General features: G+C 35.1%; 1 long non-coding RNA gene across 1 annotated transcript in view; it reads right to left on the reverse strand.

The window, feature by feature from the left end:
• Positions 1-25,271, reverse strand: part of LOC136829367 (uncharacterized) — a 521,509-nt gene extending 496,238 nt beyond the window's left edge. Inside the window, exon 1 of the long non-coding RNA XR_010850367.1 lies at positions 25,161-25,271. This is a non-coding gene — a long non-coding RNA (uncharacterized lncRNA). The remainder of the gene's footprint in view (positions 1-25,160) is intronic.
• Between the last annotated feature and the right edge of the window lie 365 nt (positions 25,272-25,636).

Below are 25,636 nucleotides of genomic sequence, written 5' to 3' on the forward strand. Positions count from 1 at the left end.
ACACCTACATGTAGCACCGTAATTAACGGCTAATTTGACATAATTGACTAAGCTTTTCATATGACAATAGGGACCGGCTCTGATTGGCGAATATTTATAGTTAATCAATTTCCATTTAATGACCATGCATATTAGCAATTAATTAAATATATAGTTCCGAAAGTCAATAGCCGTTTAGTGTATAACCTGAAAAAAATGGTCCCAATCGACTTTATTAATGTTTACGAAATATGTTGGTATGTTTATTATAATACAAAGTTATGCTCAATGATTATTTGTTTGGTAGGGCCTATGTTTTTAATATCGTTAAAGAGTATAGATGGACTGCTTTTGCAAATGAGATCCAACACGGATGATCATTAACGCAACAACAACAACAACAACAACAATAATAATAATAATAATAATAATAATAATAATAATAATAATAATAATAATAATAATAATAATAATAATATTCTTCGGATTTTTACAATACCACTGATGTCATATTCATAAATATTTCGTATAATAATTTACCCTAATTACATTCTATTACATTCGTAATTACCTAATTAGCAGCTTATAATTAATACTGAAGTTAAGAAATATTCATTATGTAAAAAAGTGGTACCATGGGCAAGATGTATCTTTTTCTTGAAGCACAGATGTCTTCTATCTCACAGTCCATTGATTTATAGGTAATTTGTTAGTTGAAAAAAAGAGGTATTCATTAAAAAAAAACGAAGAATGAAACCAGAGAGAGAGAGAGAGAGAGAGAGAGAGAGAGAGAGAGAGAGAGAGAGAGAGAGAGTGTCACCTTAAAAGCACTCAACTCTCCTTATTAAAACACACTCATTATTAAGGAAGTAATTACCCCTTCATAGACGTTGTGTACACGAGTGCATAACCGGTAATTACCACTCTCGAGAGTTCGCTTGGAAGATAAGGAACTAATTTAAGAATCGTGACGTCTAAAGACTATGACAGGTATTCTGAAATCCAGCTTTATAAAATTCATTTATCTCTTGACGTTCATTTTATGTTCCCCGCACAATCTCCTTCAAGATCCTTGACTGTTTCGTCACCGAAGGAGGAGAGTTTTGTTCACCTAATTTTATTTTTCTCTGTTTTTGTTGGTTATTTTTGTTGTTGTTTTTGCGACGTAGAGAGCTAAACATTTTGCCAGCAAAGAGCAAAACTTTTAGTCAAGAAACAGTTCTTTTATTTACGTGTTTTTTCACGCCAATCTTTTCGGAGAAAGGCTATTTGTAGCGGTGTTCTAACTTTTCCATCAAGAATCTCATTACGAATATACTATGTAATGCGTATCACGCGATATTTGTTTTATGTAATCAATAATTATCATTCAAAATATATACGTGTGTGTGTTTGTGTATGTATATAATATATATATATGTATATTTATATATACATATACATACATACAAACATACATTATATATACATACATTATATAATATATTATATATATATATATATATATATATATATATATATATATATATATATATAAATTCATATATATATATATACACATATACATGTACTTATATATGTAAACGTCACTTTTTACTTTTCAACATTTAATACCAGTATTATTCTGCTAGTTCTTACATGAAATTTTAGGAGAAATTTTAATTTGAAAGTAATTTTTCCTCCCTACAATTTAATTTTTGCATTTCAATAAGGTATCTATTTAAAACGGTAAAATGACTCCTGGACAGATGGTCACGTAATGGCACCTACTCAGTAACTCAATAAAAGTATATCAACACATAAAACTGGATTTAGAGAAATGCAGCTGTAAGGTTATGGAACAGAATAGAATATAGAATTTAGGCCAAAGGCCAAGCGCTGGGACCTATGAGGTCATTCAGCGCTGACTGGGAAATTGACATCAAGAAGGTTTGAAAGGTGTAACAGGAGGAAGACTTCACAGTTGCACTATGAAACAATTATTCGAGAGGGTGGGGAGTCAAAAGGAAGAGAGAATATGAACGGAGGTACAGTAAAAGGAATGAAAGGGGTTGCAGCTAGGGGCCGAGGGGACGCTGCAAAGACCCTTAAGTAATGCCTACAGTACACCACATGAGTTGGTTTGGAAGCAAAGATCATATCTTCATAATCAGTTGGCCTTTATTCACTGTAAGAATGTACAATACAATACGAGTTTTACATGACGACAGAATGAGTCAAGAATGAAGCTTGGAGCTGCTAGGCTTTTTGGAGTTCCAACAACCTGTCAAGCACACACAACAAGCGGTGTACTATCAATACAATACAGCCAAATACTTTTGAAAAAGTTAATACACAAAATGAATGTCACTATTTCTTTAAAGAAACTCAATAAAAATATTACAGACCTGCAATTTTGCAACATCAATATTCATGACAACATCTAGTGTTTATGACAACACTGGCTTACAAAGAAAATGAAAAACATACTCAAGGTGAACTAAAATAAACTGAACACCAACAGAAATATATCCTTGAAAAACTGGGTCATTTTCTTAAAATCATCTAAGTGCGCGAGTAAATGACTTGCACATTATTACCTCGGGAACTCTCTTGGAAGATAAGGTGCTCATTTTTAACACAAAGGACTTGTTTAAATTATTTCTGTTGCAGTATAATGGAACTCTAGGGCCTATTTGGAGGGTCATTTTATTTCATTTCATCTGCAACAACAACGTCATCATCATTTTTCCTTGGTTAATAGCTGAAAAATCTTATTTCAACTCTCTTCTAAATTTTATTTGCCGGCTGAATTCAAGTCTTTTGACGTTATCAGTATAATCCAGTTTAATTCATTTGAAAATGTCAACACTGATTCGAATGCATCATTGCATATCATGAGAGCGTCAGACAGACTTTGTACACTGCGACGCATACTATATATAATTTTCGAGCCTAAGCTACCTTTTTTGTAAAGTAATCAAATACTTGATGTAATATCAACTGAAAGCAACTTATCGACCATTAAGCTTCTTTCGCCTTCAGAGATGACGGTACTCGTACAAAACTTGCCGACCGTTTGATCTGCATTTTTGTTTAAGGTCATATTCCTTTCTCATATGGAGATCGCAATGCCCCGTGGCCTTTATCATCACGAGAAAAGGCCCAAAACAGGTAAAATCCTTTTTCCACACAGTGAAAAAAAACGTTTCAGCAAATAAGACTTCTAATAACTCCGTGCATTCACAACGAAAAATCTCTCGCTGACGTATCCTCAAAGGGAATCACAGTAAAATACATTTTCAATTTTTTTTGTCTCAAATAATTTCAGCGTCGTCCACCGGTCTCTGCAACTTTTTATTTTTTATTTTTTAGACACTAATAAAGTCACACTTTAAGAAAACCCTTCAGTATCGTAATAAATATAGCTGATGCACGTTTTATATAAGAAATTTATAAAACGTGCATCAGCTATATTTATTACGATACTGAAGGTTTTTTTTTTTTAAAGTGTGACTTTATTAGGGAGTCTAAAAAATAAAAATAAAAAGTTTGCAGAGACCGGTGGACGGCGCTGAAATTATTTGAGACAAAAAAAATTGAAACTGTATATTACTGTGATTCCCTTTGAGGATAAGTCGGCGACAAATTTTTCGTTGTGAATGCACGGAGATATGAGAAGTCTTATTTACTGTTTTCTACAGGACGGAATTATCGTTACCATTTACTTAATTATCAGAGCATTTATCACATCGATCTCAGGCTTTTGGACTTACGTTTATTTACTGGCTGCTCTAGACCGTTATGCGAATGACAATAACACACCATAATTTCACAAACTGTTGCTAATGAATGACAGTCTAATGTACAAAATGATCAGATTACATTCTAACCTAATCAGAACACTTCCAACACAATTATGAATGTGACAATTTAATGAAATTTATGACACGCTAGTGTCACACCAACATTGCTTATCTTTAACCAGTTAATTGAACATATATCACGTCCATACCATAGTAATCAAAAGCGCGCGCAAATCTGACAACTTGTTTAAACATCTATAACAATTTTGCCATTAACCCAGTTATCTGCAATGCAAACTCATTTGCCGTGCTTTGAATCTGGATATTTAGACGCATTATATGTGCAATACATATCTGGGGACAAGTGACAACAACAAAATAAGGCTAGTAGTTTTACTTTAGTACTAAACAAATGCTGCATTTTTTGTTCAACTGTTTTACTACGAGCAACAAACTAACTCAGCCTATTACACGAGTAATGCTGTTGTTGAGTTCTACAACTATGGTCACAAGATTACACTCCACAGCGTCTAATGTAATAATTATGACATACAAGAGTCATCTGTTCCAGCTGGGGAGTTTCAAGGAGAAAAGGTCTGTGGACAGCGGAGTTAGGACGATGACTTTTCTGCTTTAGAAGGAGAATATGAATCCTATTGGAGCCCAGCAGGATATTTGTTCATGAACGGTTACATCCAAAAGACGGTTACTTTATGACCACTCAGGAAAGAAAGCCTTCTTTTTTCGGATTTATACATATAATAGGCCGTTATATACTTATTTTCTACAATGAATGATTTGTTTCACAGGGGAAAAGGTCTATATATAGTTGAACCCCGGTCTTTCGAGTGAGAGTCCAGGGCATTAGCAATTCGGGCACAAAGGTCGTAAAAGGAATTGGAACCGAAGTACTACGTACCTAAGGTTTTTCCCGGGCAGGCGCCTAGCACATAACTTACCAGTGAATTTTACCCAACTCCCCGACCCATCAGCGCTCGAATTGCTAACATTTCATTCGACTTAGCCCTTCCACTGTGAATTTTCACAGAAATAAATTTCTGACTCACCACGGGACCGAACCCCGGTCTTTCGAGTGAGAGTCCAGGGCATTAGCAATTTCCATGTGTACAGTGGGCCTAGCGACACACTGGCCACGTGTCATAGGCCTAAGAAACAGATCAGCACCTGCCCTATGAGCCTACAGAGGCTCAGAAGGACTAACTTTATTTCCATCATATCCCACAGTGAAAGGGGTAAGTCGAATGAAATGTTAGCAACTCGAGCGCTGATGGGTCGACGGGTTGAGTAAAATTCGCTGGTAAGATAGCCCTTTGTTGCCTGCACGGGATAAACCTCAAGCACATACAGTAGTACTTAGGTTCAAATTTCATTTATGACTTTCGTGTCCAAATTCCTAATGACCTGGACTCTCACTCGAGAGACCGGCGTTCGGTCCCGTGGTGAGTCAGAAATTGATTTCTGTACAACACGTTTCCAGGTGTTCATCTCCACACACACACACACACACACACACACACACACACACAGTCTATATATATATATAGATGTAGATATATATATACAGTATATATATATTTATTTATTAACAAGCATTCAGCTTAAAATGCCGTTTCATATCCAATTCACAACACCTCGGAAATAATACCGAAGGGGATTATAACTGATAAATAATATCACCTGGTGGACTCGAAACAAGTTTTCTTCCCACTGGACTGTCAAAAGATCTATAAGCTGATACCGACTCAGACTAACACAAACACACACACACACATATATATATATATATATATATATATATATATATATATATATATATATATATATATATATATATATATATATATATATATATATATACACACATATATATGCATATATATATATATATTATATATATATATATATATATATATATATATATATATATATATATATATATATATATATACACACATTCAGTAACTGATAATTGTAAGCTTCAATAAACTTCTTCCATTTGAAGCAAGGTCCAGCAAACTGGATCGGGGATAGGCTGGGAACGGTGTCCTCCAGAGAGAGAGAGAGAGAGAGAGAGAGAGAGAGAGAGAGAGAGAGAGAGAGAGATTTATGTAGCTGTTTGTCAAGTGAAATTCCAAACTGCAGTTTATCGGGAGAAACTGTGTAGGTCGACGATGCCCTCACCTCTGTTGCTAGAGCAATACCCGGACACTTGCGAAGTCATTGGCAGACTTGTCTCCACCGGTGAAATAGGTCTAGGTGCGCTGTCCCCCGAACGATCTATTTTCCTTTAGAATTAAACGTTGGGTTTTAAATATTGCGTCGTTGCACCGAACTCTATCTTTTTTTTTTCTTTTCCTTTATGTGGCCAGACATTCACGCTCTAGGGATTTCATTAAACGAAAAGTTTTAATGAGAAAAATTTTTTCCGTTGATATTCCTGAATAATTACTTTTATTCGATGTCTTGTTTATTGTTGGCCAATGAAAAAAATTAAAAATGAGCCGAAGTTTTTTCGGGGCAATCGAGTTTTCTGTACAGCCGCTACAGTGCTCAATGAAGCCCACCGAAAATGGAACTATCTTTCGGTGGTCTCGGTATAATGCTGTATGACAAAACTTTAACCACGGTCCGGTGGTTGCCAATCCTATATCGTTGCCAGAAGCACGATTATGGCTAACTTTAACCTACAAATAAAATAAAAACTACTGAGGCTAGAGGGCTGCAATTTGGTTTGTTTGATGATTAGAGGGTGGATGATCAACATACCAATTTGCAGTCCTTTAGCCTCATTAGTTTTTAGGATCTGAAGGTGGATAGAAAAAGTGCGGACAGAATGAAGTGCGGACGGACAGACAAAGCCGGCATAATAGTTTTCTTTTACAGAAAACTAAAAAGTGCTATTTAACTTTTGATAATGCATATTCATATTCAAACACATATGTAATCGAAATAAAAAAAAAAAATTTTCTTTATTTTACAAGAAACAATTTCACTGCATCTTCCTTTTACTTATACTGAATAATCGTAGGAAAATTACTTAATGATATTAGGTATGATTTGAACTGGAGTTAATTTTACATTGTAAAGTAATTAAGCTGAACTTTTTTAGTACTGATCAACTTTATATGGACCTTTCTTATATACCTACCTAATCTACAGTAAGTGAATTGATTTCAAATATCATTACTGCTCATCATTATTGCATAATGTATTTTGTATTAATGACTTTTTCTTCTGCCATCGAATAAAAGCGGTATAAGTACAAAAGCATATACAGTAATTCATAGCCATATGTCATATTTTTGGGAAAATAATTTGTCAGAAAATAATAATAATAAAAAAACTTAGGGTTAGTGCATACGGTACATTGCAAAGATTTTGATTTTGGAATTAAGGTCTGAAATATGATAGACAAAGTAATGTCATTGTGAAATAGAAACATTAAACTGAAAATAAAATGAATCCTTTGCTGTGAACAGTACGACAAATATGCTGTTTTGTTAATAAGGTAACGATAGAAATTCATGTCGATTTTGTACTAAAATAATTTTATCTATATAAAAACACGTTTTTAATATTTTCATATCGTATTCAAAAGCCTAGCGTTTCATAAAAATATTATAAAATATTTCTGAACCGTAGAAATGACACAAATGAAACAAAATAAATATTCATAATTATACCTGTACCTCTGACAACAATGCCCATGCAACGGCCTTCCCAGTACTCATTATATTCAGAATCGCTAGCAAAATCAAACAGGTTCACTATGAACAAGTCCGAATTTAATACTCGGATTAATTTCGTTCGCTGACTGTTTCAGTTACTGGCGCAAAAATTCCGAAAATGAAATTTTGCAGTCAAACCGCATGTGTGACACCGCACGATGGATACGAGCCAACACAAAGACTGACATAAATACACCACACGTGCGCACAGACACACACACACACACACACACACACACATATATATATATATAGAATATATATATATATATATATATATATATATATATATATATATATATATATATATATATATATATTATATATGTATATACATATATATATATATATATATATATATATATATATATACATACATATATATATATATATATATATATATATATATATATATATATATATATATATATATATATATATGAACTGGAACTAGAATATATAAAATTTAGGCCAAAGGCCAAGGGATGGGACCTACGGTTATGATGAGGTCATCCAGCGGTGAAAGGGAAATTGGGAGTAAAGGAGGTGTTTCAAAGGTGTAACAGGAGGAAGACCTCGCAGTTGCACCACGAAACAACTTTTGTAAGAGAGGGTGAATAGCAAGATGGAAAAGAGATAATATAAACCGAGATACAACAGTAAAAGGAATGAAAAGGGGTTGCAGCTAGGGGGCCGAAGGGATGCTGTAAAGAACCTTTAGTAACGCTTACAGTGCACCGCGTTAAGTGCACTGAATGCACCATTCCCTTATGGATGTGTATATATATATATATATATATATATATATATATATATATATATATATATATATACTATATATATACACACATATAAAATGTATGTATATATACACACTCATATATATATATATATATATATATATATATATATATATATATATATATATATATATATATACACAGTATATATAACTCCGACCAACAATTATGCTCTAGGTTGAAGTCTTGAAATGAGAAACGTGCACACACACACACACACACACATGTATATGTGTGTATGTGTGTGTGTTTGTGTGCGTATGTGTGTGTGCATAAGGTACATGACAATGGGGAAACTGCAGCGGCGAAGTGCATAATCTTTTTCAAGCAAGCTGCTTCCAGTAAAATGCAAGATTTCAAAGAAGTCTTTATGTTTTACAAACATCAACTAAGTTTAAAGGGATATATAACTGTTTTAATGCACACACAGTTCATTATCTTTGGATTCAGTTGCGGAATAGCTGTCTAGGATTACCTAGGTACCTGGATATAGCAAATCTCCATGGAACAGTTTCAAAATCTCACGCCCTTGTTTTACTTTTTAGTGGCTGTATATTCTGTGTATTTTAGTGCGGATTACTCTCGTGATAGAAGTTATACGAATGTGTGTATGTGTGCGCGTGTGAATGTGTGTGTAATACAATTATCAATATCTTTTCTAGCTAGAAAACGATTTCGGTATTATGATCGTAATCACTGACTTAATATTCACTGCCGAACTTTCATGCTTCGGAAAAAGAGATTAGCAAACTCAGGTGGTATAGTTCATTCCAAAAGATTACGTAATTTCCATGTAAAAGAGCGACATGGAAGTCAAAAAGGAACTATCGTTAATTCAACCGTGAGTATGAATATTAATGCCGCATATTTTGCTTCCAAATCCTTTGAGACCCGCAGGAAAATAGTTCGTGGCTTAGTGCATGGGACCAGTATGAAACTAGTTTGAATTTCACGATCCGCAAATACTGTATTCTGACATCAAGTACGGTTTAGTTGTTGCGGAGGTTTAGAATATAATTCAGGTCTTAATAAGCCGGATTAAATTTTAATCATAAGCGGTTTAATCCATATAAAAGTAATTAGTTTCTCATCACTTCAAAGAGCATTATTAGCAGCTGGATGAATAAGCTTGAATGAATTATGACTAACAGTATTTTTGAAGTCATAATGGAAATTAGTACCATGCAGACTGAGCTTTTCATAAATTTTTAAAATTTTTTACTTATAAAATGCTATTATAGAAGATTTATCTCGTTGCATTACTGAATATAATTACTTTGCAACACTATTTTGCTATGAAAATTATCTGTGTACGCCTTCGTAAAATCTCTTATACGTGGTATTATTAACACAAAAGGATATGTAAATGTAAAAGTCATTATTGGACGATTCTGAAAATTTAGGAAAGCAGTCAAATAGGAGAACAATATTCTGGAAAATTATTCATTTACTTGTACATCTTCAATCCAACAGAATCTTTCACTGAAGGAAAACTGTCCAATGGTTGATTGTATATTTTCTCCTAAATACTTGAATTTGAGGACGAATGACTTTAACCCTTCGCAAAAGAATCCATCTTAAAAGTTCTCATGCTGCTTAATCAAGAACTGTGATTTTTTTTTTGATAATCAAGACTTATTATACCAATGCAAAATGCACTTCATTTATTTTCTATGCAAGATTATACAGAATCATTAAGTAATGGGTTTAGGCTTGTAAAAATTAAGAAATAGGTTTTTCATGGATATTTTTACCTTTCTTTCAATCAGGGTTCCTAACCAACAATACTACTAAGGATTATCAACTTTCAAATGGTTATTTTTAAGGCTTTGCTGTCTACAGTAGACGTAATAAAACTAAATTAACAAATAACACTTTCTTTTTCCTTACCGATTAAAATTCAGAGTTCGAAATAAACGAAAGTGTATAATGAAGGATCTTCTTTATATCATTACTGTCCAAATCAGAGTATGATGATTCACTCCTATTAGATCTGAGGGTATTCTACATATAATGAAGAACAAAAACAGCCTGATAAAGTCGGGAAATAGATTAACAGTAGCGACATATTTGCCTGAGAATTACGGGATGTAGAAACTAATCATCTTAGTGAATCTGGTTGAACAAAAGAAGTGGTATTTCTGCATTTTTGCTTTTTTTATATTTAAGAAATGAAGTGAATTACAAGGTATATGCTGGCAATGCTTCGAAAAAGCTAAGTTCAGAGTGTCTCCTTGATTTTCGTTTTACTGTAAAATAATCATCCCTTCGCACAGGGAGTTAAGCGAAGATCAGTAGTATGTAAGATGGTTCTTTGATTAACAAATTTTTTAATGGCTTGAGCTCCAGTGTATGTATATATATATATATATATATATATATATATATATATATACATATATATATATATTATATATATATATAATATATATTATCTATATCTGTCTATATATCTTTCTATCTATCTATATATATCTATCTATCTATCTATATATTATATATATATATATATAACACATATACTGTATGTATATGTATATATGTATATATATATACATATATAAACACACAACATATATGTATATATATATATATATATATATATATATATTATATATATACACATACATATACATATATAAATTATATATATATATATATATATATATATATATATATATATATATATATATATATATATATATATACATCAACTACACCGAATACTGACTGGCCCTCCCTAAAGGAAATAATTTGCAAGAGCAAGATAATTCAATGAATTTTCAAGGAGGAGTCATTTCCAGCCGAATGTAATTCACCCATCACATCACAGGCCGGGACATCTCTCGAGAGTTCATGAACCCAGGAAGTTCCATTTCCATCCGTGGCTGCCTCCACCACTCCATCCCTCCACCATCCCATCCCCCCACCACTCCAGCCCTCCCCCACAACATCCCTCCCCCACACCATACCAACCCGCAACACAAGACGCTCACATCTATCCCTTTGCTCCTTCATATTTATAAGTGGACAACGAACAGCGATGATGCAAAAGAATGAGGAATTTATTCATTCAAGAACATATGAAATGGGAGCCTTTATAGTTTTAGTTAAAGATATATCAATTAAGTATTATTTTAGGCCTATTTTTATTTTGATAAATAACTTGTGATCCCATATATATGTATATATATAAATTATATATATTGTATATATATTTATTTATTTTCTATATATATATATATATACTTATATATAACATATATATATATATATATTTATATATATATATATATATATATATATATGTATATTTATATTATTATATATATATACATAATATAACACACACACATATATATATATATATATATATATATATATATATATATATATATATATATATATATATATATATATATATATATATATATATATATATATATATATATATATATAATAGACTCCTCTTAGATTTAGGGTGGGCGACCGGTGCCTTAGGACTTAACCTGGTCCCAGAGGAGCTTGATTAAAACCAAAGATAAAAAAATTATATGCATTTAATATTCTGTTTTATAAAAGTAAAAATGACTTGAATAATTTATTTCCCTTATATAGGGTGAGCCAAAGTAGGTGGAATGTAGGCGGAATAGGGTTTGTGTTAGGGTTATACTATAATGATGGTGTTTATTATATCTATGGCATTTGTGTTATATATTAAATTCTATAACTAAATTTATTTAAATTTGACATTTTCCTCTTTTTAGATAACCCATAATGGTACACATCATTTAAATTCTGATGCAAGAAAATGGGTGTTAAGAGTATTGGAAGTCTCAAAATGCTGAAATCGTTATAAGAAAATGAGTTGAAACATTTTGGTCCCCAAGTCCCAAAGAGACAAACCATTTACAGCATTCGTGACAAATTTGATACCACTGGCTCAATTCCTAATGCCCCAAAAACTGGTCGACCCAAAACAGTTTGCACAGAGGATCATAAGCAAACTTGTTGCCGAAGCATTTTGTCACAGTCCCAAGAAGTCCACCAGAAGAGCCTCAACAGAATTGAGCATTTCACAAACCTCTAAAATACAAAATGCAAACCTTATCATCCACGGCTAATTCAAGCCCAGGTTGCAATTTAGTGAAATCGTGCAGAATAAAATTATAGAAAAGTCAATAATTTAAGATAACGTTGTGTGGTCCGATGAAGCCTCTTTCAAATTGTCCAGTCATGTTAATAGACAATTTATATTTACTGGTGTAGCGAAAACATGCACAGAACATTAGAACAACTAAACCAGCCTGGTGTCACTATTTGGGGTGGTATTTCGAGTTCTGGTGTTTTAGGACCAATTTTTTTTTATGGAAAAGTCACAGGCGACAAGTATCTCGAAATTCTAATGCATCAAGTTGTTCCACAGTTACAACAACAGGGTAATTCACATGACCTTTATTTCCAACAAGATGGGGCCACTGCACATTATCCAAGAGCAGTCCGTGAGTATCTCGACGAAACATTTCCCGAGAAATGGATTGGCCGAAGAGGACCAATTGGTTGGCCAGCACGTTCATCAGACTTTACCCCAAGAGGATTTTTTTCTTTTGGGGAGTACTCAAGGACAAAGTTTATAGTTGGAAACCACAGTGTTGGCGATTTGAAAAATTACATCAGAGATGTATTTCAAGAAATTAATACACAAGGAGACTTATGCAAAAATGTTTGTCGAGGCGTGAAAGGTAGACTTTTCAAAGTAGTGTAAATTGTGATGGACAGCAGTTTGAGCACCTGCATTCATAATTTTCAGTGCCATTGTATTATTGTAAACAATAAAGTTTAATTGTCAATGTAATAGTTATTTATAAAAAAATTTAATTGTATTAGTTAATACAACCGTATATGTAACCTCGAAATAAATGTTATCATCTACTGTTCACCAACTTTTGGTTCACCCTGTATATTTCTCCTGTTGTCTTTTGGCTTGAAGGAAATCATCTGTTTTCTTCCTGCCTTCACACCTGCGTCCGTATTTTAGTAATTAGAAAATCGATTGTTCGTTCATTTATTTTCATAATTACGGGGGTTCTTTACGTAATAAATTAAACTGCATGCTTCTCTTAGCAAATTCTCTAACAATTCCACAAGCTTTAATTGCTGAAAAGTCTTTAAACAAATGACAATGACGCATAACGTTGGGCAATATATTTTTAGTTGAAGCACTTACCCCACGCATAGCTGGATTAACGTAACTGTTCCAGTCCCGACCAAATAATATTCTTCAGTGCTCGAAACAGGATACACGCTTCTTTACGTGAGGATATTTAGCGGTATTTGTTGAATGCCAAACAACACCATTCCTTTTAAAACGCACAATGATAACCCATTCATTGTGCCAGAGCCAGAGGTCATTATCATGCGATTTTGGGACAATGACTGCACATTACTCTCCACGCATTGTTTACACGCGGTGCGCGGAAGCCTTTGTTTTAGTCTCACAGACAAAAGCGAGCAGGTATTAATAATTAGTTTTCATCACTATATAGTGAAAACAGGAGGAACAAAGTTTCTAAAAATGATTAAATATACCTAGCAAGGCCATATTTAGAGAAAAGCCGAGATATAGTTATTATATCTAGGTCAAGCGCGGGCAACAACTGGCACGCGCTCCAAAAGTGTCACGCTAACGACTTCTTTCCGGCGCGCGAAGACCTAGGCTCACTTTAAGAAACCAATATATATATATATATATATATATATATATATATATATATATATATATTGCAGTGACTTATCATTCGCAGCACTAAATTAACAGGACGAGTAATGACGACAAACGACCAAATAGATCTTCACGAACGGAACTTCCTTCACGGACCTGCTTAACCAGAGGAATTAGCCATTCACTGGTTAATATATCAGCGGAAGACAATATTTGTAGGAAAATATAAATCAGATGAAGGACCTGAAATTTACTTAACTTCGATTAGGCTCATTCTGTCGCTGTCGCAAACGAACGCTTATATAAGAGTGTTTGAGCTCTATGCAAAACTGCCTTGTATTATCCAGTCTTAGTATACTGTGGCGTAACTGGTATGTTATTTATCTATCTGTTAATTTTTTGTTTTATATTGTTATTGGTAATACTGTCAGCGTAGTTTACAAGCTGTGGCTCTTTTTGCCTGAACGTTGATGAAATTTGTATCTAATTGACCATTTGTTTGTTTCTGCTCGCAGGGTTGAAGGTGGTGTTCATATTTTAAAAAAATAAAGAAGAATCGCTGCCGTGATTTTTATCTCCCCTTGAATTGCTATATATACACAAACATATTTTTGTGAATCATTGCTCTCAGTGATGGACTTGGTTGGGAAAGTCTCTTAATAGCAATAGCAATAGCGTTAAGCTCACCACCTATGCATCTCTCTCAAGGTTACAAAATACAAACCTAACATCAATCATCTTTTTTTTTTATATCTGGTTTTGATTAGACGTTTTCTGCTAAAACTGGTAAAGACTGACCCCCTGTTTGATGTAATATCTAGTTTTATAGGTAAAACAACTTAATTTTTCCTCTGCAATTTTCATGTATCATTCATAAGGAAGTATAGGAATATCTTTGATTTGATACCTTTTATGGAGTTTTAGCCAACAAAGCCATTATGAAATTGGGCATTGTGCTGTACTGGAAAAAGTTAAAAAAGCTCATGGCCCATTCATCTGATGGAAAAACCTGAATTATTGTCTACACTTTTGCTGATGCTAAAAGTAGCATCGTCCTTAAATTGAAACCTGGAGGACACTTAATTAAATTTTACCTCAAAAATTCGACCGTCACGTGCGCAAACTTTGTATCGAAGGTTTAGCAGCCGACGTGGGCACTTACCCCATGTCTAACGCAACCCTACAGATTTGAAAGATGTTGAACTAAATTCAAGCGCGCATTAAACAGCTAATATGTATGCACTGGTGGTCAACATTACCAAACAAGATTTTCTGTGGTACTAACACGACTTGTATTTAACTTGTTTTGGCTGAGTAGGCGCAGAATAAGTTAGGAAGTGATACGTTGAATCCAGGTAAAAAAGCCACGGGAAAATAAAGTCACAAAAATAAAGTCACAGAAAAAGTCACGGGAAAAAAAAGGCACAATAATCTTTCCTAGACAGTGACCCCCCAAGGGTTTTACCCTGGTATGTATCGAACGTTGCGGCGTGTTTAGTACAAGCCCGTTGGGGATTTCCGTATAAACTCAAACAAAACACTGTAAATATCATAAAGATAATGACCGCCAATAAATATTGTGAATTTTCCCCCTGCGACTTTATTACCGGCCACCATAAATTAATCTGACTTTTATTCCTGTGACTTTTTTTCCTAGCTAAAATTGCGACTTTTTTTTCTTGTGACTTTATCACCGGGCACCGATACGTCTCGTGGACAGCGCAGTATTTGTAGACATCACTAACTCTTAATCTAGTGAAACCAATTCAATTTTGTGAAAATGAAATAATGTTGATTACAACAAGTAAACCAACATTACTATAATTACATCAAATGAATAAACTTAATCATTCCTATAAAACATACTGAAATAATTATCATGCATTAATTAAAAGCGCTCTAAATATCATGTCACAGAATATTCAACGGTGTTTTAATTATACATTGCTAGAAAATACATCGTTTAAAATTCCGCCAGCAATACATTATTATTCATAACATTAATATATAATACTAATTCTCAGAATAAGCATATGTTACAAAAACTATCATAAAGACAATATAATCATACAACATCTTAGGATTAACTCACAGAAGGTAAGTACCTCGAATTGGCAGGCGAACAAACTGTTTTTAGCGGTGGCCGGTAATAAAGTCACGGGAAAAAAGGTCAGGAAAAAGTCACAGTTTTGGCTGGGAAAAAATGTCACAGGAAAAAAAGTCACAATAATTTATGGTGGCCGGTAATAAAGTCACAAGGGAAAAATTCACAATATTTATTGGGGGTCATTATCTTTATGATATTTACAGTCTTTTGTTTAGGTTTATGCGGAAATCCCCAACGGGCTTGTACTAAACGCGCCGGAAAGGTGGATACATATCGGGTGAAAAAAAAAAATCCCCAACGGGCTTGTACTAAACGCGCCGGAAAGGTGGATACATACTGGGTTAAAAAAAATTCCCAATGGGCTTGTACTAAACGCGCCGGAAGAGTGGATACATATCGGGTAAAAAAAAATTCACCCACGGGCTTGTACTAAATGCGCCACAAAGGTGGATGCATATCAGGTTAAAAAAAAATCCCCAACGGGCTTGTACTAAATGCGCCGTAAAGGTGGATACATACCGGGTTAAAAAAAATACCCAACGGGCTTGTACTAAATGCGCCGTAAAGGTGGATACATACCGGGTTAAAAAAAATACCCAACGGGCTTATACTAAACGCGCCGCAAAGGTGGATACATACTGGGTAAAAAAAAACAACAACGGGTTTGTACTAAATGAGCCGCAAAGGTGGATACATACTGGGTAAAAAAAACGGGCTTGTACTAAACGCGCCGCAAAGGTGGATACATACCAGGTTTAAAAAAATCCCCAACAGGCTTGTACTAAACGAACTGCAAAGATGGATGCATACTGGGTTAAAAAAATCCCCAATGGGCTTATACTAAACATGCTGCAAAGGTGGATACATACCAGGTTGAAAAAATCCCCAACCGGCATGTACTAAATGCACAGCAAGAGTGGATTCATGCCGGATTAAAAAAAATCCCCAATGGGCTTGTACTAAACGTGCCACAGAGGTGGATACATACCAGTTTTAAAAAATCCCCAAAGGGCTTGTACTAAACACGCCACAAAGATGGATACATACCGGGTTAAAAAAAATCCCCAATGGGCATATACTAAACATGCCGCAAAGGTGGATACATACTGGGTTAAAAAATCCCCAACTGGCTTGTCCTAAACGTGCAGCAAAGGTGGATACATATGGGTTGAAAAACATCCCCAATGGGCTTGTACTAAACACGCCGCAAAGGTGGATACATACCGGGTTAAAAAAAATCCCAATGGGCTTGTACTAAACATGCCGGAAAACATGCCGGATTAAAATCCCCAGGTTGTATAAACATACCGGGTGGATTTTTAAAAGAATTCCCAATGGGCTTGTACTAAACATGCCGCAAAGGTAGATACATACCAGGTTAAAAAAAATCCCCAACCGGGCTTGTACTAAACACACCATAAAGGTAGATACATACCAGGTTAAAAAAAATTCCCCAGTGGGCTTATATAAACATGCTGCAAAGGTGGATACATACCGGTTAAAAAAATCCCCAACTGGCTTGTACTAAACATTCCACAAAGGTGGATACATACCGGCTTAAAAAAAATCCCCAACGGCTTGTACTAAATACGCCACAAAGGTAAATACATACCAGGTTCAAAAAAATCCCCAACGGGTTTGTACTAAACATGCCGCAAAGGTAGATACATACCAGGTTAAAACGAATCTCAACAGGCTTGTACTAAACACGCCACAAAGATAAATACATACCAACTTAAAAAAAATCCCCAACGGGCTTGTACTAAACATGCCACAAAGGTGAATACATACCAGGTTAAAAAAAATTCCCCAACGGGCTTGTACAAAACACGCCACAACTGTGGATACATACCGGGTTTTAAAAAATCCCTAATGGGCTTGTACTAAACACACCGCAAAGGCAGATACATACCGGGTTAAAAATGGTACTAAACACGCCGCAAAGGTGGATACATACCAGGTTAGAAAAAAATCCCCAACGGGCTTGTACTAAATGCGCCGCAAAGGTGGAGACATACCAGGTTAAAAAAAAAAAACCCAACGGGCTTGTACTAAATGCGCCACAAAGGTGGAGACATACCAGGTTAAAAAAAATCCCCAACGGGCTTGTACTAAACGCGCCGTAAAGGTGGATACATACCGGGTTAAAAAAATCCCCAACAGGCTTGTACTAAACGCGCCGCAAAGGTGGTACATACCGGGTTAAAAAAATCCCCAACGGGCTTTTACTAAACATGCCGCAAAGGTGGATACATACCGGGTAAAAAAAAAATCCCCAACGGGTTTGTACTAAACACGCCGCATAGCTGGATACATACCGGGTTAAAACCCTTAGGGTTCACTATCTAGGAAAGATTATCGAGACTTTTTTTCCTGTGGCTTTTTCCCATTTTTTCCCCTGTTGACTTTTTTTTTTACCTGGATTCGTTCTTAGCTAACGTTAGACGATTTGATCCATTCAATAAATCCACTCGCGCAACAAACGAGAATTACAGACGATCCCAAACCAAAAGGCTGAGATTCGTCAGAGGGGCATAGCAACTATATATCGCATGTTTTACGTTAGTACTTTGTTTCTTTGCCCTCAATTATAGGCCTTCATTTCTCTATTGCTGTTCCCTAGAAAGTTAACCCATACGAAATTTGACAATTAAGGACTGAAATGCCCAGTGAATTGCATACCTTCCATGTCTTTTCTTTTACATATTTCCTTTGAAATTAATGGAAGAAGTTTATACATGCCCTGACTGATATTCTCGTTCTTGCCAAAGTGTTTTTTTTTAAAAAGACTCTATGGTGTTTCTTTACAGTCCATTATTAGATTAAACTATCTTCTTTGCAAAGAGACTGCTGGTCGAAATGTCTCGAAAAATCAGTAGAATAGGCGATTCTAAATCACGGAGAAAAAAGATGCTATAAATCACGTAGACTTCATCTACTCATTTGTACGAAAATTCTACGATATATAGCGGGGCAAACGACGCTTTGAATGGCACAGCATTTTCTGACACATGGGTCAGCCGACTGTCTGGTCGAGTTATAATCATCTAATTCAGTGGTTCTAAAATTTTTTGGTATGGTGTGATAGATCACCATTACCCCTACCCCATTCCTCTTCAGTTATGTGAAGTTATAATACAAAGGAGAGAAAAATATTGGAACGCTTAATTTCCAATGCATTTTATATGTAAGAAACTAATTTTACTTTTACTCAAGTCTTAAGGAATAAATAATTTGGATTTTAAGACATTATTCCTTTGACAAAAAATTATAATTAAAGCATTGTTCATTTTATTACAAACTGGAATTAAAGCATTTTTTCTTTGGTAATTAATAGAAAATAAAATTAGAAAGTGCCTCGCTACCCTCCAGAAACGGCTTCATTACCCCACGGGGGTAATTACCCCCTGTTTGAGAACCACTGGTCTAATCGGATGCAAGAGAATTTTAGTAAGTTTTTATTATTTTGTTTTTTGTCATTACTAATACTCCGTACGAGGACAATATCTCTCAAGTGTTACAGTTATCATTGCAGCAGGATTAACCAAATCTGGACCTAAGCAATTTCCTTGCTGTGGCTTTCCTCAGCATCAGAACGTCCGACACAGTACGTAGCGCACTCAAATTCAACTCTCTCTCTCTCTCTCTCTCTCTCTCTCTCTCTCTCTCTCTCTCTCTCTCTCTCTCTGGTGCAGCAAAACTCGACTTTCCTATGTTTAAATGTACAGTTGACACGAAACACTTTCTAACAGAGACAATGGATTAAAATTAACTTTACTTTCGCCTCAAAGTTAAATTGAAATCACTTCCGGCAAAACAGAAAAAAGTTACAAATAAAAAATGCAACACGCAATTTTGGAAAAGTTACAAATAAAAAATGCCACACGCAATTCTGGAAAAGGTACAAATAAAAAAATGCAACACGCAATTTTGAAGCAGTAAAATAAAGTTTTCACATGTGGAGGAAGGCGTTGCAATACACATAAAACAGGCTGCAAAACATTGAAACTGCCAAAGAAAGTACTCGTGCAATTAGGTGTCACTGCAAACTACCTCTGCCTCAGGGGATGAAGTCATGAGAAATGCCGGGAGAGAGAAACTACAAAGAGTTCCCAACAGAAGAGTTCCTTCGTGGTTATATCTGATGCCTTTCACAGATATATGCACTATATATCACTTTTCAAAAGTAGCAAGTCGCTAACAAAGGAAGATTCTGGAATCCACCATCAACAGTCAAACTAACAATATAGATCTGTCAGGAGGACACTGGAAACCAGATTTCACCCATGAGTTAATCTTAAGGCCTAGAATAGAGTATAGAATTTAGGCCAAAGGCCAAGCACTGGGAACTATGAGGCCATTCAGCGCTGAAGGGGAAATTGAAATTAAGGTGGTTTGGAAGGTGTAACAGGAAGAAAACCTCGCAGTTGCACAATGAAACAAATGTTAGAGTGGAAAGTCAGATGGAAGAAAATATGAACGGGGGTACAGTAAAAGGAATGAGAGAGGCTGCAGCTAGGGGTCGAAGGGACGCTGCAAAGAACCTTGGGTAATGCCTATAGTGCGCCAAGTGGAGTGCACTGACAGCGCTCCCCCCTTACGGGATGAGAGATAACGAGAGCCAAAACACAACAAAGGACTGACCGTTTGCCATAACTACGAAGGACTGACCCTTTGCCATAACTGGGCAAACGCCCTTCTACAAACCACCAACGTCGTCGTACCGCACGTGCATATGCCTTGTAAACACATTTGTCACGTACCATCTGTCCACATTCACCAGTGATCAGGATTACAGAAGTTTCTTAATCGTAGTGTACGGTTGTCGCGTAAATAGTGTTTTCACGGACTTCACTTCAGATACCTTTGTTTGAATGGACTGAATCTCATCAGCTACTGGCCTGTGCGTTATGAATAATGATTTTGCCCAGCTCTAGTTACATGGTATCAAAACTATCCTGAAACTGGCATTACATGTGCACATCTGTCTACCACATAACCTTCTATATCCTATTCATTCTTTTCATCTCCATTTAAGAATCAAATCGAAAGCAAAATAGACCTATCAGTCAAAAAAATGCTACAAATTTTCATTTATTTGATGGTTCACGTGTGTAATTAGATATTAATTTCAGTAAACTGTTCTAAATAATGCACATTAAAATATATTGGCGAATAACAGATTGTGTACTTGTAAACTGACACATGAGCGCGATAAAAGGGTCAAGTGAGGTTGAAGCCCTTGGGTTTCCATGAAAGGTTTACAACAGAATTTCTGATTTCTGGAAAGATATTTCTGTGCCAGCGCGGGCTCTTGTTCTTAGGAGTAGCTAGTAAATAACGAGTTTAATCCTTTGTCTGCGTAGCTTTCAACCATCCCTTCTTGCCGAGTTTAAACTTGGACATCTATGATTCCGTGTCTCCCTATTTTTCTTTTTATTGGAGTAAAAGTTAAATAGATTGTGTGCGAAATATGAGAGAGAGAGAGAGAGAGAGAGAGAGAGAGAGAGAGAGAGAGAGAGAGAAATGGGTGGCATTCCCAGCGACATTTAATTTATTGGGGTAAAAACTCGTACCCTCCTGCTATTATATGGACTGCTCATAGGAACAAGCCAATTCTGACATAAAACTACCTACAGTACATATTCTATTTATAAACTAGTTGTAGGAATTACAAGTGAACTTAATCGCTTAAGGCATTAGTCACACCTTATTAGTGAAACCTACAAAAAAAATTTGGGACATTGGAAATGTTAAATATATTCATTGTTATTGTAGGATCTGAGACCACAGGGTCGTGAACGTTACGTCAACCCTGGCCTAAAGTCAAATCTCCATTGCAGTCATGGGTATGATTGGAAGGTTAAGGTCTTTCATACTTGACATCGTTGCCCCCGCAAAGGAGCACTTACGACCGATGGTCACGGTCCAAATGATGAAATTCTGTTTTCAGTGCCGAGTTACTCTGGCCATAGTGTAACCTGATCCGTTCTATTCCCAGCACCATTAAGACCAAAAGCCCGTGTTGGTTAACAGAATGGGTTAATTATCAAGGATCTGAGTGGCACAGGTGTAAAACAGAAACCCGTTATTTTAGTCTGGTTATAAACTCTACCGCCAGTTCTAATGAGAAAACCAACTGCTATAGCAAGTAACCTACATCTTGGGTAATGAACATTAAGGTTTTGGTGGGAGTGGGATTTCGTAATGAACTAGAATATACACCAATAACATTTTCAACCTTCCATTAAAAGTTTTTTTCATATTTTTTAACACTACCCAAGTCAAACAGCTTCCACATTAACCTTACAATTTTAAATTAGAGTCAAGCAACTTAAGTCAAACTTAAGTACATTACCGTTTACTGTGCAAACCAAAGTCAACTATGCAGTGATGTTGATTTAACCATTAACTACAAATACCGAGCTACTTCAGCAGTCATTACACCTCACTCGGGATTTCATTCTAATCATGGACTTTGTAATGTAACAAATCACGACACCCATTGTTCCTTCTATTTAAGGAATCTTCACATTCCAGAGAATACACGACACCAACTGTTCCTTCTATTTTAGAAATCTTTACATTCCAGGGAATACTTTCCATTTATCATCATAGAAAATGTTCAGTCACTACCATGCCATTAAACCTCAATACCTTTGAATAAAAACATTTTATACTAAATGTTTTTTGGTGTTATCAGTAACACTTTAAATTTTCAAGTAGAATAAAGCCATTTTTCTGGCTTGAAAATTGGCAGAAAGTCAACTTACAACTTTATATTAATTTTTTTTATTGGTAAGGGTATGCTCATATCTAAATATGCATTAAAATAAGTTTATTGAAATGACCAACAATCACACATTCGAACCATCAAAACATGAAAATTCATAGTATAAAGTAAAATCACTGACGCCAGCCTTCATTCTCAACTCAAGCTAAAGCGAGGTAAATGCAACTGGACAACGAGTTCTTGACCAACAAGTATCCTGCTTTGCCTTAAATGATCCCTTCAATAAGCCTGTCCTGTTAATCAGAAAATTCTACTGGAAATATACTGAACATTTTACAATAAAGTTAAGCCAGTGATAAATGTTACTAATTAAATGAAGCTTTTAATTAAATCCAAGTTTTACTGCACAGATAAGTTTGCAATTAAAGATAACTATACTTATCAATAATTCAACACCGTTCACACAAAAGTAAACCAGATGAACTTTGTTTGTATATTATATTCTAAGTTGTATTGGCAAAATCATAAAACCATTGTTTGTATATTTTATTTTTAGTTGTTTTGGCATAAGTCATAAAACCATTCAAGTTACAATCGAAGCTATTGACAAAGACTACTGAACAGTGAAAGCCATAATTTACGATACCGAATGCTTAAATACAATTTCTGTAGCAATGCAATGCCACAATTACGTTAATTTTAAGTAAAATAAAAAGTCTCACTAAATTCATCAATTAAAATATTAAAAACTAATGAATGAAAAACCAACATCCTAAGCAATAAAAAAAAACATACTAAAACAGTTAGTGCAAGCAAACTTAAACCTTCTAAACCTATCTTTTTCTGGACTTTAAAATCAAAACTTACGTTGCGGGAGTAATCAAAAAACAACGATAAACTAAAATAAAAGCAAGGAGTTCAGTTAATGTTTGATAAGAACAAATCTTAAAGGGAATCAAAATATCAAAGAAAAATCTGAAAGCAAGCAGTTACGTTACTTTAAAACTAAATGGAAGAAATAAGTTAGGCTAACTTCTAAAAATGGGTAACCTATTTGCACTTGCCACTTGGAAAGTCAAATTTATTTGTTTAAACCTCCCATACACCCATCCATAGGTCACAAGACCGATGGTACAGGGCATGGGAGGGGACTCCCCACTCCTATAGGGCACGGCCCCTGCAGGGGTGGGGGTAAATGAGAAAGGCAGTTTGTTAACATGAACAAGTTATAAATTAAATACATACTAGAGTAAAAAACGAATAACCAACTATTAAACCATTCTCACCTCAGCTAATAAACCAGTCTTTGGGAGCTAAGTATACCAAGTTATTCAGAAAGTAATCACAAATTAATAAACGAAAAACTTCCCACCCAGCTAATACAACAAGTCTAGGAGCAAAATATTCAGCCCACTTGTGTCGATACAGAAGTTTCCCTAGGTTCCAGAACACCGATATTCCTCTAACAAGAAATTCGAGATAAGTTTACCGCGGTCCTGGTCGTTTCGGCCGTAAGTCAATCACACCAAAACAATGGAAGACGTTATGTTTATGGTATTTACCGTTTGTCTAAACTTAAAAAAATTTCATGGTAAATGATTCCCCACATGAAAACCACTTTGTTGCAAAACGTAATGTAAATATTGTTCGGAATCACTTCAGTTAATTTTTAAAAAAATGATTCCTCAAAAACCACTTAAGGTTATAAAACAACATTATAAATTCACAAAAAATAAAAAGTTAAAGAATCAATTATTAACACTAACTATAAATCCAAAGTAAAACTAAAATCCGTGAACCGTTAGATGTCTGCATCTAAACTATAACTTCACATGCAAAAAATTTTATGTAATTTACCTGACCCTGAAAAAGGTTCAGTATCAGTACAGAAAATCTAACCATTAAAAAAAAAACTTAATGGCCGCCAACGAAAATTTAACAGCTAAGTATTCGCTGCATTTCACGGATAAGGTTATAACGCAAAGGATGGGAGGTGGTGGTTAGTCTTTGATATTGTTGTTAAAAGAAACTGCACATAATCGTTAAGAAAAGTGAAAACCCTCGTGTTAAAGATGCTTTAACTCAGAAAATCTAAATTTTGCCCAAAAATATGAGAAACATCGATAAATTAAATTCAGGCGTTAATGGATGTTCAGACCAATATATCCTATCACTCATATCAAATTAAGAATTAAAAGGAAGATTTTGAGAAACAGGAACTTAAGAGGTCTACTAACACGAAAATATAATTGAAACTGAAACAGGAAAAGAAATGTCGAACTTACCGTCAGCGAAGTTCTTCCATTGCTATAACACCACGGAGATTTCACCGTAAAACACATCACCTCCAGTTAAATTCGTGTCGTAACACACGCCTTCCTATACACCGAAGTTCAGCACCGTCAGCCAAAACAGTCTTTGTTGCCGTAACACCAGGACATGAGCCTACACAACCACATTAGACTAAGTTCGCGTTCTCGTAGCTCCACGCAGGTCTCCCTGCACGTTCCCGTACATCAATATTCCACGCGAATTTATAAAACTATCACAGGTAGCAAACAGTAACAGTCTCCAACGTAACCGAGAAACATCGTTAAACTAGTGACCCAGATAACAACACAGTTGAAAACACAACTTCGGCGAAACTGCCACGACGACTGAGATACGTGAAGGTTTGATTTCACTGAGTTCGCTCTTGTTCACGTCACCACCAAGACGCCAAGGGTCATTTGCAAGAGGGACAAATACTTCCTCTGTCTTC

The sequence above is a fragment of the Macrobrachium rosenbergii genome, chromosome 44, assembly GCF_040412425.1.
Source record: "Macrobrachium rosenbergii isolate ZJJX-2024 chromosome 44, ASM4041242v1, whole genome shotgun sequence".
NCBI lineage: Eukaryota > Metazoa > Arthropoda > Malacostraca > Decapoda > Palaemonidae > Macrobrachium > Macrobrachium rosenbergii.